The sequence below is a fragment of the Pinus tabuliformis genome, chromosome 7, assembly GCF_031772625.1.
Source record: "Pinus tabuliformis cultivar Carrire ecotype Pingquan chromosome 7, CPIR1, whole genome shotgun sequence".
Classification (NCBI taxonomy): Eukaryota; Viridiplantae; Streptophyta; class Pinopsida; order Pinales; family Pinaceae; genus Pinus; species Pinus tabuliformis.
Genome location: NC_142293.1, coordinates 378,649,579 through 378,664,474, shown reverse-complemented (window position 1 = coordinate 378,664,474; position 14,896 = coordinate 378,649,579). Strand labels below are relative to the sequence as shown.

At 45.2% G+C, this 14,896-nt stretch overlaps 1 pseudogene; it reads right to left on the bottom strand.

Annotated features, from left to right (window-relative positions):
* The window catches only part of LOC149247568 (uncharacterized), a 105,114-nt pseudogene that overhangs the window by 18,002 nt on the left and 72,216 nt on the right, over positions 1-14,896 (bottom strand).

Sequence of the window (14,896 nt, the reverse complement as noted above, 5' to 3'; positions counted from 1 at the left end):
ATATACTCCATTGGAATCACAACTTCTATGCCATAGACCAGCCTGAAGGGTGTCTGTCCAGTCAGTTTCTTACAAGTAGTTCTGTAAGCCCATAACACCGTGGGTATGCACACATCCCAATCATTCCTTTGTGCATTGCAAACCTTCGTCAATGTGTTCTCCAATATCTTATTAAATGCTTTGACCGTCCCATTAGCCTGCGGGTGATATGGCATGCTCTTTTGATGATAAACTTGGAATTCCTCTATCAGCGCGCTGATCGTTTCATTAAGGAAATGTGTACCACGATTGCTCATCAAAATCTTCGAGCAACCAAACCTATTTAGCACATATTCAAAGAGGAACTTCGTTGTTGTTTCCCCTATACAATCCTTTATAGGCTACCCCTCCACCCATTTGGTCAAATACTCCATCGCAATGATGATATACCACGCACCTGTCTTCTTTCCTCGAGGCTGAATCGGACCTACAAATTCAATTGCACATTTCTCAAATGTTTGTAACGACACTTGCGGATTCATAGGTAGCTTATCCGTCCATGATGGTCTGTCCATCCTCTGACATGCATCGCATGCCTTACAATAAGCCTTGGAATCCTTATGTAGTTTCGGCCACCACAACCCAATGCGTAAAATCTTCTACGTTGTTTATTTTCCTGCATTATGTCCTCCCGCATCTCATCCATGAGCTTTAGTGAGGATGCTATTCTGTTCAAACTCAAGTACATAACGTCGCAAAACTTCATTCGAGCCCATTTTATGTAAATGTCCTGCAATGACAGAAACAGCCACCGTGCGCACCACCAGCTCCTTCTTCTGTTGATTAGTATACCCTTCTGGAGCTGTTCCCATCATCAGAAATTGTATGATATCTGCAAAGTGATTGTCAGCTACGTGCACCGCAAAGAGCTACGCATTAGACAGTCCTTCCTCCAAATTAGTAGGATACTCTTCTGTTTCAATGCGCAACAGATGATCTGGTCCTGCATTCAATCGTCCTTGCTTCACAATGACTTTGAAATCATATTCCTGAAACAATAGCAGCAATCTACATATCTTCCCCCCCAACACAGGCTTGTTAACCAGGTGCTTCAATGCAGAATGGTTTGTATACACCTTAAAGTGTATGCCTAGAAAGTAATGTCTAAACTTATGGAGCATGTATACAATAGCCAACCCTTTGCGCTCTATCGTTGAATAGTTCTTCTCATCTTTAGACAACTTCCAACTTGTAAATGCTATATGGTGATCCAACTCTCCCTCACCGGCCTGTGTCAGTACTGCTCTGAGCGTAATACATGACGCGTCCACATGCACATGAAATTCCTTCTTCCAATCCGGGAAGACTAGGATTGGCATGGTGACCATCTTTTCCTTTAACACATCTAGGCTCCGCTGACATTCTACATTCCAACAGAGTGTAGCATCCTTCTTTAGTAGCTTCTCCATCGCTACGGTAATCTGGGCATAACTGTTGATGAACTTTCTATAGTATCCCATATGGCCCAACTTTACGCGCAACTCTTTCACACTTCTTGGCACCTCTAAATTGATTATAACTGCTATCTTAGCTGGGTCAACCATTAATCCTTTTCTGCACACCAAATGTCCCAGCAAGATTCCGAAAGGAACATAGAACAAGAATTTCTTCAAATTGAGTGCGATCTGATACCTATGGCATGTATCCAGCATCAAGCGTAGGCTAGCTACATGGCGCTTCACCAACCCAAACACCATCCAATCGTCAAAATATGCCTCTAGAAACTTGTGAATGAAGTCCTTGAACGCCATGATGACTACGCACGAAAAGATCTCCAACGTGTTCTTCAGTCCAAAATGCATTACAGTATACTGAAAGCATCCCCACTAAGTTGCAAAGGTCATCTTCCTTCTATCTTCTGGCATGATCTTGATCTGATGGTACCCTAAGAACCCATCAGTCAACAAATATGCTTCCTATCCTCCTACATTATCCAACACTTCATCGGTGAACGAAGTCGGAAAAGGATCATGCATGCAAGTGTCATTCAACTTCCTAAGATCTATGCATATCCTTATTTCATCCTTCTATTTATTTTCTTGAACTACTATTAGGCTCACCCAATCAGATTCTTCCATCGGTTCAATAATACTTGCTACAAGAATTTTATCCAACTCTAAGCAGACCTTTTCTTTATACTTTGGATTGAGGTGGTAAGGCCTTTGCTTGATCAGCTTCGCATCGAATTTCAACGTAATTTTCATAACTTCCAGGTCCCCTATTATCCCTTCTAAGTCTGAGAACTTCGTAGGGAACAAGTCCTGGTATTCATGGTGAAACTCAGTGACATTATCCATCGTAGTATCATCCCATTAGTCCCCTATCTTCGGAAACTTCGGCTCCGCCCCTGTCCCAATGTTCACTTGTCTTGTTTTCATCCATATGGTGATATCTAGGTTTTCTATCTATGGTCCCCCAACTTCACGGTGTCCTTCTATTTCTGGGATATTAATGTTCCTCAAATCCTTGTCTTCCTCTTCAGCGATCACATTGTAGCACTCCAGCGTGTGGGGCATTTGGGTGGTCCAATCCAGTTGAATCAAATCCAAGGGATCCTGCGGTATTCTGAAGATCACGGCTTTGACCTCCTACAGCGCTTCATCAATGCACTCAAATCCATCTTCAAAGTTGAACGTCATCAAGAATCCATGTCTCAAAATATCCCATTCATCCATGCCATGGCGAAGCTCTATCTCCAAGTACTAATTCATAGGTATTACGTCTAAGGTGTGACAAAATAGATGCACCCACTCTGGTTGTGGTTCTGCTCCATAAGCATCGGTCCATTTTGCTAAGTGATCATGTGGGTCACTCCTTCCATTGTATTTCTCTGTCAATCATACCTTTGGGCGACCAAACTGCACCCTCATCATTCTTCTATATTCGCGCCATCCATCGAAGTTGTCTTTATGCATACCCCACCATCTTACAGGTGTAGCGTGCAGTGCCAAGTCCAAGGCTTGGAAGTGATGCTTCTCTGACACTTCCTTTTTAAATGCATCCATAAACTTATCAACATCAGTTAAACCATCATAGTAAGGTAGACTTCTTACCTCTGATGATACGCAGCACAGTGATTTGGTCATCATGTTACATCGTAGCGTAGACACTTCATGCAATCTATTCTACCAGTGTTCCGATTCCTCGTTTGAATCTGATGTGTAGGAGTTGTCGTGGTCCCGTGCAATACATCCATTAGCTGTTGGATTCACCCAATCTTGATCTCACGCTGTTATCTTATAAATATGGTCCAAATCATCATCACTTTCTCAATCGCGAACTGGTTCAGTGTAGCACGGTCCTTCTACAGCGTCCAACGGTACTACTACGCGGAGCAGTTTTCTTTCAAATGACATCGTCTACTTCTTCAAATTGATCACCCTGTTCATGTCGATAGCCCAGTCAATCCCAAGGAGCGCAGGGTAGGGATTGCTATCATCCACAATCTCTATCACTTCAAAATCGGCCAACGTGCTCATGCCTTCAATATCGACTGTCACTCCCTGTAACCTTCCCATGGGGATAATCTTTTGTTGATTCACCATCCTCAATTGAATAGGAGACCACTACAATGCAGGTCTCCCCATTCTCTCCCATGTCTGTTTAGGCAAAACATTCACGTCAGACCCTAGATCCAAAATAACTTGGTCCATTTCATATTCTCCTATTTGCGCGGTGAGTCTCATCTCATGCCCCGTTCTTGCCTTATGCTTACCAATTTTCTTGACCACATGTGGTCCATTAGGGGTATTACCAGTACATTTATTGTTGGCTTGTTGGGGCCTGACCCAAGTTCGGAGTTAGTTAGCCAAACATATCCCTGTACTACTAGCCCTTTCGGCAACAGTCCACGGAGCGCAGATTGAGGTCTCACTCGAAGCAGTATGGGGGGATGCTGGAACCAGGTTTCGACACCCTTGAGATGTCTGAGGCGTCAACTTAGTCCAACTGTGAATACCTTCACGTAGGTCACTTCATGCACTTCAGGGCCTTCAAGGCCTTCACGCCCTTGTTATACTTGTCTTCACGCAACACTAACCAGGGGTTGTGGGGCTTCCGCGCTACTAGAGCAGCAATCTATGCTATTTTCCCCAGTCACACTGCGGATCTTACTCATATTATTATAACTATTAGTTATCTTCACGTAAATAGATGCCTCATAATATATTTACTTGTTTAGCACATTCATATAAGTTTGCGAAGAAAAATAACAGTAAACTTATACCTAATATACTTTAATGCATAGAACAGAAAATGATGAACAGAAATATGGTAAAACTTCTCTTTATTAATGCTTCAACTGGTTACAGACTCAACCTTCATTGCGCACTCAGCTGCAGAGCCTTCTCCTACTCTACAACCGAAAGTCACAACTTACACTTCGATTCACTGCTTCACAGATTCGCTTTCTTATTCTTTCTTAGATTAGATGTCTCTTCACACCTAGAGCCTCGCTCCTTTTATACAATCCCATGGTTCGCAGACCATGGGTAGATCTTTCAAACTGACATTACATTACAAAAAAAAGGGCGGACAACCCTATGACTCTATTACGACTTTGCACTCCGTGCCCACAAATCGCGGAGTCTTTACAATGGACTTAGTCAAAACTTGGGCTTTAAGCCCCAAAACATGCCTTGGGGGGATCCCATGCCCAATAGGCCCCCAACACAAACCTCGTGACTTGCCCTAAATTCACTCTATCGATGCGGAGATCTTCGCGCAGAGACCCTCCAACTCTTCTCGGACGGCTGCAAGGTCGGCAACGCACTAAGTCGCTGCCTGCTAAATCTCCTGTACTCGTTGTTCTGAGACCGCGGTGTCGGAACTACTTCCTTGGATATGTTCCTACATCCCCTGCATCTACATGAGCTTGCCTTCAATTGTTTCTATGATGACTAAAGCCTCGTCGATCCAAGGCTGAACACACGCCTTCAAAACTGCTTCTCTGTGTCACGTCGCAACTACTTGCTCTTTCAGCACTTTGGCCTGTTGCATTCGCGCGAGCCTTTGAGTGAGGGCCACCATCTGTGTGGTCCATTTGATTCTTTCATTCTACTGCTAGAGATCACATGCCTTTGTCTCTAAGCATTGTATGTTTGGGTCCTCCTGAAGATTGGTGAGGACCTTGAATTATTCTTCCAACATTCTGGTGTAGCCCCTGACTGCACTGCTAATTTCCTGCATCACCGATGTAATGGTGCCGGCGCATTGTTCTCGCACCTCTGAAGGAGTGGACGGTTGCACCTTCAACCGCAGCTCGGCTATCTAAAGGTTCAGCTCCAGCTAAACCTTAGCCATTTCTTCTCGCACCTCGCGCACCCCTGCTGCTAATCTCTAGATGCGCACCTCTGCTGGTGCTTCTGCTAGGATGGCTAGCTCAAGGACCATCTAACAGGCTTCTTCAAGTACCTGCACCATCTACCTATTCTGAGACATGACCTCATCACGCTGTAAGCTCAATTGCTCCATGTTGATCTTCTACTCACTCAACACCTGCAATGCGCGGCTCTCCCTAGCCTGTAGTTCTGCAGTAATCCCATCCTGCAGAACATAGAGTGTCTCTCGCGGGAGCACAGCCATGTCAATCACTATCCCTTTCAGTGTACTATCAATAGGCTGGTCGGCCTCATTTGCCGTAACCAGTGCCCCTTCTAGCAGCACTATTATGTTGGTTGTACGAATGCACAACATTTCCTCGGCTGCAGTTGTTCCTACTGCGAGGCTAGTCGAGAGTGTACCTGCCTGAGGGGTGCGCACCTGCAACTCCTGAATATGTGCTCAGAGGGCCGCCACCACAAGTTGATTCTCCTCCACAAAGTTCTGGAGGGCCTCTATGGTGATGTCATGCACCATCTCCCCTATATCGTGCAAATCCCCCTCAGTAAAGGTGATCAGGTCGATAGACAATTTGGATGCTTTGACCTTCTTGCGCGACCCCATCGGCTCTCTCCGGCACTAGCACTTTAATTGTGTTGATGTTGTTTGTGGGTCCACACTGCCATCCTCTACCTCTATATCCATCTCTTTCTCTTGCTCAAGCGAAGGCAACTTCTGGCCCTCACGCGCCTTCTCTGCTACCTTCTATGTTGATGCTACTACGACCTTTTTCTGTTCTGCTACTATCTGCGTAGCATCCTGCGCCTCCTACACTTTTGCTGTTGCTGCTTCTATCCTTCTCTTTTCCACCAACTACACCACGCATAGTTTTGCCTCCTCCTTCTTCTTCTGTGCAATAGATTTTCCCAGCACAGAGATGTCCAAAGCGCGCCACTCTGGCGGCCACATCTCAATCACGTCAAATATCACATCATCTATGGCTATATAAGGCAGTTCATTCCACTTCTTTGCAGGGTCCTTTCACGCCCTAAGGTAGATGTGATGAAAGTCCACTTTAAATTTTACAAAACTTTGTAGGTTGTTGTAGACAGTGGGTGATAACCACGGCTTACAGTTAATCCCCATTCTAATATTCATCTCCATGAATACCAAGAATATTTTGTTGTCACGGATCCAGTTTGCATCCTTAGTGGCCCACAACGAAGCATACTTCGTGGCCTTCGGGAGATCCATTGCAATTGTGGGGAACTGGCTATCCTCAAGCAATTCCCCCACTACCATCACTATGGACAGCAAAAGCCATGCATAGTGGAAGGATTCCCTTGTTCCTGTGCTGCACGGAAATTTTTCAGGAATTCCTTGCACAAGAACTTGGACCAGTTAAACTGAACCCCCTTTGCGCACTGTTCAGCAAGTGCCACCACTGGTGCAGGCACCTCATCTGCATAACACTTCCACATGAGCTTACCTGCCAGTATCTGGGTTGCAATTTTGACTTCTTTATTGTTGATGCTGGATATTGTGCAAGCCCTTTTCTTCTTCTCCAATCTTTATTTATTTCTCATGGCCTCCATGATGGACAAATCACTGCTCATACCCTTCGAAATGTCTACGGGCTCCTCCCCTTTACATGGGAACTGGGTAATGCGATGGATTAAGTGGTCTGTGATGGGGATGGGCTCCTCAAGCCACAAACACCCATCATGCACTAGGAAGAGTAGCTGCCTGATGACGAAGATCGTCAATGGGGTGAGGTGGTAATGTGGCACCCACAGCAGGTTTAATAACCCTGGCTTTTCAACTCCATGTAACCACTTGCATGGATCCAATTCTATAACTCCTATCGCAGTGTTCTTCTTCGGCTTCATGAGCTGCGTGGTCTCTAGGTGAGGGAATTTCTCATGGTTAGCGAGATCCCAATCTTCAAACTTCAAGTTCAGCACCTATCCCAGGTGCGTGCCCTCAAAAATGATATCATCCGGGAGGAGCGGAGTCTGCAGAGAGCTCTTGCTCTCGTCAAGGTCCTTGGGCACTTTTTCCTTCCCCTTCCGCGGGGGGACATACGTGGGCAACTTTGTTGGAGGGTGCGCAGCCTTGGTTTCTTCCTCCATGCCCTCGTCCTCGTCCTCTTCAATGATGAAATCCTCAAGGTCTTCTTCCTCCTCGTCGGTTTCCAGGTTAACTGCTTTCCCTTTTTCCTCCATGGTTAATCTAGCTCGCAGTGGGTTTCAAGGGGACACACACACTAGAATCATTGGTTGTTTATCTTTCTTCGGTCTCAGCGTGTGTAGTGATTTAGGGATTTCCATAACAATCTCGGTGCCTTCAGGGGAATCTTCTATGGTCAGGGCCTGCGCAACCTCTTCGGCGGTCATCTCTGCAATTTCCCTAGCTTCTTCAGATGCTGCCATCTTGTTCGTCCAGAAAGCTCTCAACCACTCACTCAGGGGCTCAAACAATGCTCTACATAGGACAACCAGATCTCAGTTCAGAATACTCGGGGCGCTCAACAGCTCAATTATCAAATGACCAAGTGTTGCTTGTTGGGAAACCCTTTGCATTTTATAGTGCCTTTTGAATTTGAATTCGATTGTTCCCCCCAAATCCGGTCTATCAATGCTCCCTTGGCAACACATTTTCCCAAATATTGCCCATAAAGCTCGTCTTAAATGCCTACCGCCCACTCCATTTGGTCTCAAGTCGAGCATCACATCGTGAATAGTGACTACAACGGTCACGTTCCAGCTAACCAGTGTGGCAGCGTAGCCCCCTTTGTATGGTCATGGACCTTGTGACACTTCGCTCCTACGCACACCCTCGACATCGCGCAGCTCTCGGGCAGAGTAGTTTATGGTCCCACACCTCCTTTCAAATGCTAGGAGTGCTAAGACTATACTTCCCACCACTAGTCAAGTGGTCGCGTCACCTGTATAGGGTTCCAACCAATCATCCCTCACTTTCCCTAGAACAAATCTGCCTTTTGTTTTTATTGTCTGTGTCACACACTTCACCATATGCATCGCGCCACCATGGGTGATCCCTTTAGTAATGTATGGTCCAATCCAAGGCATCAAGCTGATCAACTCTCGGTGGTAGTCCCCAAATTTGTCATCGTAGTCGTGCACACCCTGTTTTATCTCCCTGGTTTTCTTATCGAGAAAATCCTTCTTTATTTCTTCCTCGAGCTTCTCAATTTTTGCTTCTATCAGAGTGTTTTTCTCCCTTAATTGCACCCTTTCTTTCATGAGTTCTTGGAGCCTAAGATCACCATGTCGGATTTCTTCTTCAGGTCCCAAGCAATCTTCTTCGTTTAACTGCGCTATCCCTTCTTCCAAAACTCTGCAAGCCCTCATATCCACCGATGCTGCTATGCACGGACTAGGCATTTTATACTTTATTGGGACTACAATGTTTGCTCCATACTCCAACCTTGGAGGCGTCTACCTCATTAGTTTCTTGCATGTTATCCTATAAGCCCACATAACTGCTGGTATGCATAGGTCCCAATCACTTCATTGCGCATCATATACCTTGTTTAGTGCTTCACATACTTCGTTAAAGGCTTGTGCCTGGTTAACCTCCTGCGCGCTCGTGTTTTCCACACTCTGCCATCCCAATTTGAAGACTCGTTCATGCAATTGCCGCCCCAACACATGCTAATTGACCGTATCTCCCAACACGAAGCTCGTGTGCACCCACGCAGGTCAGTTGCCATATGCGCGTACCCATCTAGACAGATGCACGCGTGGACCATCCCACCATTGTGTTGATTTTCCAATCACACTCTAAGCTTCCAAAACCATGTTTACATCATCCTCCTACAGGCATGCCAGTCTTCAAAGTTTTCTCTGTGCGTTCCCCACCACTTCAAGGGCGCAGTGCGCAGTGCCCAATTCAAGGCCTGGAAACGTTGTTTCTCTGACACCTCCCTTTCAAATATGTTCAAGAAGGCATCTACCTCACCTAATCCATCATAGGTAGGCAGACCTCGCACTTTAGTTGATATGCAGCACAGTGATCTTGTCATCATATTACAGTTAAGTGTGGTTACCTCATGTAACTTGTTCTACCATCGCTCTATCTCCTCATCTGAGTCTGAAGTACAGGAGCTTTCACGCTACCATGAAATTCATCCATCCGCGGTGGGATTTATTCTGTCTTGCTCTTGCGTAGTTATCTTGTAGATGCAGTCTAAATCGTCGTCACTTTCATAGTCGCGCACTAGCTCAGTGTAGCGCGATCCCTCAGTAGGGTCCAAAGGTATCACTACACGTAGAGACTTCTTCTCAAAAATCATCTAGCACTTCTTGAGGTTAATCACCCCATTCATGTCAGTGGCCTAATCAATTCCTAGGAGCGTGGGGTAGGGATTGCTGTCATCAACAATCTTTATCACTTCAAAGTCGGATAGTGCACTTGTTCCTTCAATATCCACTGTGATTCCCTGCAGTCGCCTAGGGGTATTATCTTTTGTTGGTTTTCCATGCGCAGCTGAATAGGAGACCATTGTAGAATTGGTCTCCCCATGCATTCCCATGGTAGTGGTCCTTGTCATGACGTTGCTCCATACATTTCACCCACCACACTTCTTCGCGCACTTCTGGTCGAGTTGTCCTATCTTGTTTCAAGCTCTATATTTCTAGGCACAAGTCTTTCAACTGCGCGTGGATTTGTTGAACTCCTAAGTTAGGATCTTGCATTGGGGTCTCATGTAGCCTCATAGCGGTCTCTAAATCTTCAGCTTAAGTTGTAAAGATTTTTTGTGTTAGCACGTTCCTTATATGTGGTGATAAAGATGCTACAAACCATTCGTGATGTTGTCCATCTGTCAGAGTCATGTTAGCTTCGCGAATTGTGCACTTCAGTCTCTGATCCAATTCCCAAGGAGTCTCGCCTGGTAGCATCATAATTTCCTTGAACCCAATGATCAACTGTGCCTTTGACTTCAGTCTGCTAACGTCCTTAGTTAGCGTAGCTTAGATAGCCGCGATTCCTGCATTCTTATGGTCACTCGAGTGCTTAATATACCAGGTCAGTGTGCGATCCTGTAGAGTGGTAACCAGCATTTCTTTCTTAATGTTATCGTATATGATTCCCTACACTTCCCAGACAACTTTTACTACGAACCAAAATTGGTCCGTATCTTCATTTCCCACTCCTTTGAATACAGGCAACTTTATCGCGCTCGCCATATTAAAACGCGAGGGCGGTGGAGGTGGTATGGGTGAAGAGGGAGGTGATGTCAGTGAAATGGATGATGGTGTGGGTGTGGATGGTATGTGTGGAATCCTTTGTCTTATCAATTGGATCGCACTTCACGGAGAGACCCTCGCGAGCTCTTCCTCATCCCCTCATGGAGGTGAAATCAAGGGGCTAGTTTCTAGTTCTACACTACCTTCAGTCTTGTAAATTCTCCCACTTCACGTAGCCCTGAACATCAATGTATTTGCATAATCTACTTTTCACACAATAGCATCTTAATCCAAGTGTTTAGATATTTAACATACATACCTCGCGATCCCTTGAGGAAGCATCGGTCAGCCTCGATGTCGCTTACCGAAGTGTCTACCGCGAACTCAGTAATGAACCCTCCTATAATTCGATTGAGCCAATGATCAACGACATGCACAATCTTATCCTCTGATGCTTCCAGTATATGCACCAATTCAAGGGTCCACACAATAGGACTATCAAGCTTGTACCTTCCTTGGCTATTTTCTAGCTTCATGATCCACTCGTACAACTCTTTAGGGAAAGATGCGAAGGAAATTTTGTGGATCTCTATGTACAGGTAGTAGTCTAACCACTTTTCCTTTGATAGTCGCGGATTCTTGTTTTCCTACACTACGAATTTGTGAATTCTTCTATCTAACCAGCCTTCAATTTCCTTTTTAGTTGGATTCCAGTGATGCGACATCAGGCATCTCCATGCAGATTCCAGTCCCGGCAACAGAACCATTTGTTGGCTTGTTGGGGCCTGACCCAGGTTCGGAGTTAGTTAGTCAAACAAATCCCTGTTCTACTGGCCCTTTTGGCAACAGTCCACAAAGTGCAGACTAAGGTCTCACCTGAAGTAGTATGGAGGGATGTTGGAACCAGGTTTCCGCACCCTTGAGATGTATGAGGGGTCGACTTACTCCAACCGTGAATACCTTCACGCAGGTCACCTTGTGCACTTCAGGGCCTTCGAGGCCTTTGCGCCCTTGTTATACTTGTCGTTGCGCAACCCTAAACATGGGTTGTGGGGCTTCCACGCTACTAGAGCAGTGATCTACACTATTTCCCCACTCACGTTGTGGATCTTACTTATCTTCTTATAACTATTAGTTATCTTTGCATAAGCATATGCCTTATTATATATTTACTTGTTTAGCACATTCATATAAGTTCGCATAACAAAATAATAGTAAAATTATACCCAATATACTTTAATGGATAGAACAGAAAATGATACATAGAAATATCGTAAAACTTCTCTTTATTAATGCTTCAACCGGTTACAGACTCAACCTTCCATGCGCACTCAGCTACAGGGGTCTGCGGACTCAATTGTGGACTACTAGGCCTCTACGGACTCAGCTGCAGAGCCTTCTCCTACTCTACGACCCAAAGAAATGACTTACACTTCGACTCATTGCTTCACAAATTCATTTCCTTATTCTTTCTTATATTATATGTCTCTTTACACCTAGAGCCTTGCTCTATTTATACAATTGGATGGTCTGTCGACCATGGGTAGATCTTTCAAACTGACATTACATTACAAAAACAAGGGCAGACAACCATATGACTCTATTATGACTTCACGCTCCGCGTCCACAAATCGCGAAGTCTTTGTAATGGACTTAGTCAAAAATTGGGCTTTAAGCCCCAAAACATGCCGTGGGGGGATCCCATGCCCAAAATTTATTGATCAACTCCTGTAATCTCATTACAACCTTTCTATCTTGAAGCAACTTCAAACAGGTCTGCAAAAATGTAGTAAGCATGGATGGGTCCATTTCTTCAGACTACTTATCTTGACTTCCTGAGGTAGAAGCCTCAACAAAGCTTTTCTTTGCTTCCATAAATTTTTCGCTCACGCACTCCAGATCAAACCCGACCTCCTTTTATGGAGCTTTGTGGACCCATTCACTTTCTCCAGGCTGCTTTCACTTATCTCCACCAGTTTTCATTCCACTTCGCAGCACGTTGTTCACATTGTGATCCTCTTCGCAGGGTTCAGCCCTCATCATCTGCAAATTCTGGGTAGGCTGCTGAGGTTGCGCCCCTTTTTCACATATCTTAGCTAGTAATATAGGGTAGTCTTCTATCACGTGGTCAAACTGAGTTCAGTATCTGCACGACAAGCATGCTGGATTCATGAATTCTCACGTGTAGTGTCCTGGTCCCCCACAGTTCTAGCAAATCACCTATCTGCGTCCTCTACCAGGTCCTCCTCCACCTCGGCCTCACCCGCACCCCTGAAATCCTCCTCGCACTCCCCTAGCGCCTTGATCTAGAGGATGAGTTTCTGCCTGTACTCTATATGCAGGAATTTTATCCATCATTAGCTCATAGCTATGGCAGTTACGCTCATCATGACCCACCAATTGACAGAAGTTGCAGAAGAGTTGTTGCGGTGTCTGTACAAATTTCTGCAGTAGGTGACAATTGTCTGTCACATGTTTTCTAGCTACCTGATAGATAGCACACCATAGCACGAGCCCTGTACTTGGTCCTGCTTGAGCTTCCAACCTCAGAGGCATTGGCCCTCCTGCTACAACATAATTCTTGAAGATTGGACAGTGATCTTTGTCATGCCCTTGACCTTTGCATTTCAGGCACCAAACTTCTGCACGCACCTCTGGCCAAGCTAATCTATCCTTCTTCAGACTGTGAAACTCTAGGCAAAGGTTTTGCAACTGTACATGAATCTCCTGGACTCCCAAATTAGCATCTTGCATCGGTGTCTCATGCAATCTCATCGCAATCTCCAGGGCTTCCGCCTGGGTCCCAATATTTTTCTGTGATAAAGAAACCCTCAGATGAGGCAAGAGCGAAGCCACAAACCATTCACGGTGCTGCCCATCCATAAGATTCATGTTAGCTTCACGGATCATGCACTTCAATCTCTGATCCAGATCCCAGGGTGGCTCACCAAGCTTCATCATGATATCCTTGAATGCCATAATTGATTGTGCTTCAGACTTAGGCCTACTGAATTCCTTATTCAGCGCAGTCTGAATATTTGCTAATGAAGCCATGGAGTTATTAGTGTAGTACTGAATGCACCATGTCAGCATGCATTCTTGTAAGCCAGTGACCAACGTTGCTTTCATCTCATCATCTAATATGCCTTGAGCTTCCCATATCGCCCTCGCGATGAACCAAAATTGGTACGGTTCGTCATTTCCCAAACCCTTGAAAAAGAGAAACTTTACTGTATTCACGATATTGAACAGTGGCGGAGGTGGTGGCAGTGTGGGCGAAGGTGTATGTTGTGGAGGTGACTGTAGAGGTAGGGTTGGTGGATGGGGTATTCGCAGGAACCCTCGTCTTATTAACTAAATAGTGCTATGCAGTGAAGCCTTTGTTGTTTCCTCATCGTCACTCAGAGGAGATTCGATTAGCTGGCTATATTCAGGGCCTGTTCTCCCTCTATCCCTAAAGATCTTTCCACTTCGCATAGCTCCAAACATCAAGGTAACTGCATAACCCGCTTTTCACACAAGAGCATCTTAATCCAAGTATTTAAAGACCTTAAATACTTACCTCATGGTCCCTTGAAGAAGCAGTGCTCTGCTTCATTGTAACTGACCAAAGTATCGACTACGAACTCTGTCACGAATCCTCCTATGATACGATCAATCCAGTGATCGAAAATGTGTACGATCTTATCTTCCGAGGCTTCCAATCTCTGCACTAACTCCAGGGTCCACACTATCGGACCGTTAAGCCTCCACCTTCCTTGGCCATCTACCAGTTTAGCGATCCACTCGTATAATTCAACCGGGAAGGAAAAAAAGAATAATTTTTGTATCTTTGTGTACAAGTATCTATCCAACCACTGTTCTTTCATCAATCATGGATTTTTGTTTTATTGCACCATGAATTCATGGATCTTCCTATCCAACCAGTCTTCAATTTCCTTCTTACTCAGATTCCAGTGATGCGACATCACACATCTCTTTATGCAGATCCTGGCCCCGGCAACAGAACCATGTGTTGGCTTAGTGGGCCCTGACCCAGGTTCAGCATTAATTTAGCCAAACAAATCCCTACACTACTAGCCATTTTGGCATCAATCCGTGGAGTGCGGATTGAAGTCTCACCCGAAGCAGTATAGGGGGGATCCTAGAACCAGGTTTCCGCACCGAGAGATGGTAGTGATGTCGTTTTATGCCCTAAGTTTGCCCTCTGACCATCGTTCACAGACCCTAATCGAATGAATCAACCACTTACATGCTTCTGTAATTACTCTTACTTCCATATTTACCCAGATCAGCTTAAGTATCTGATAACTTCAATACGCATT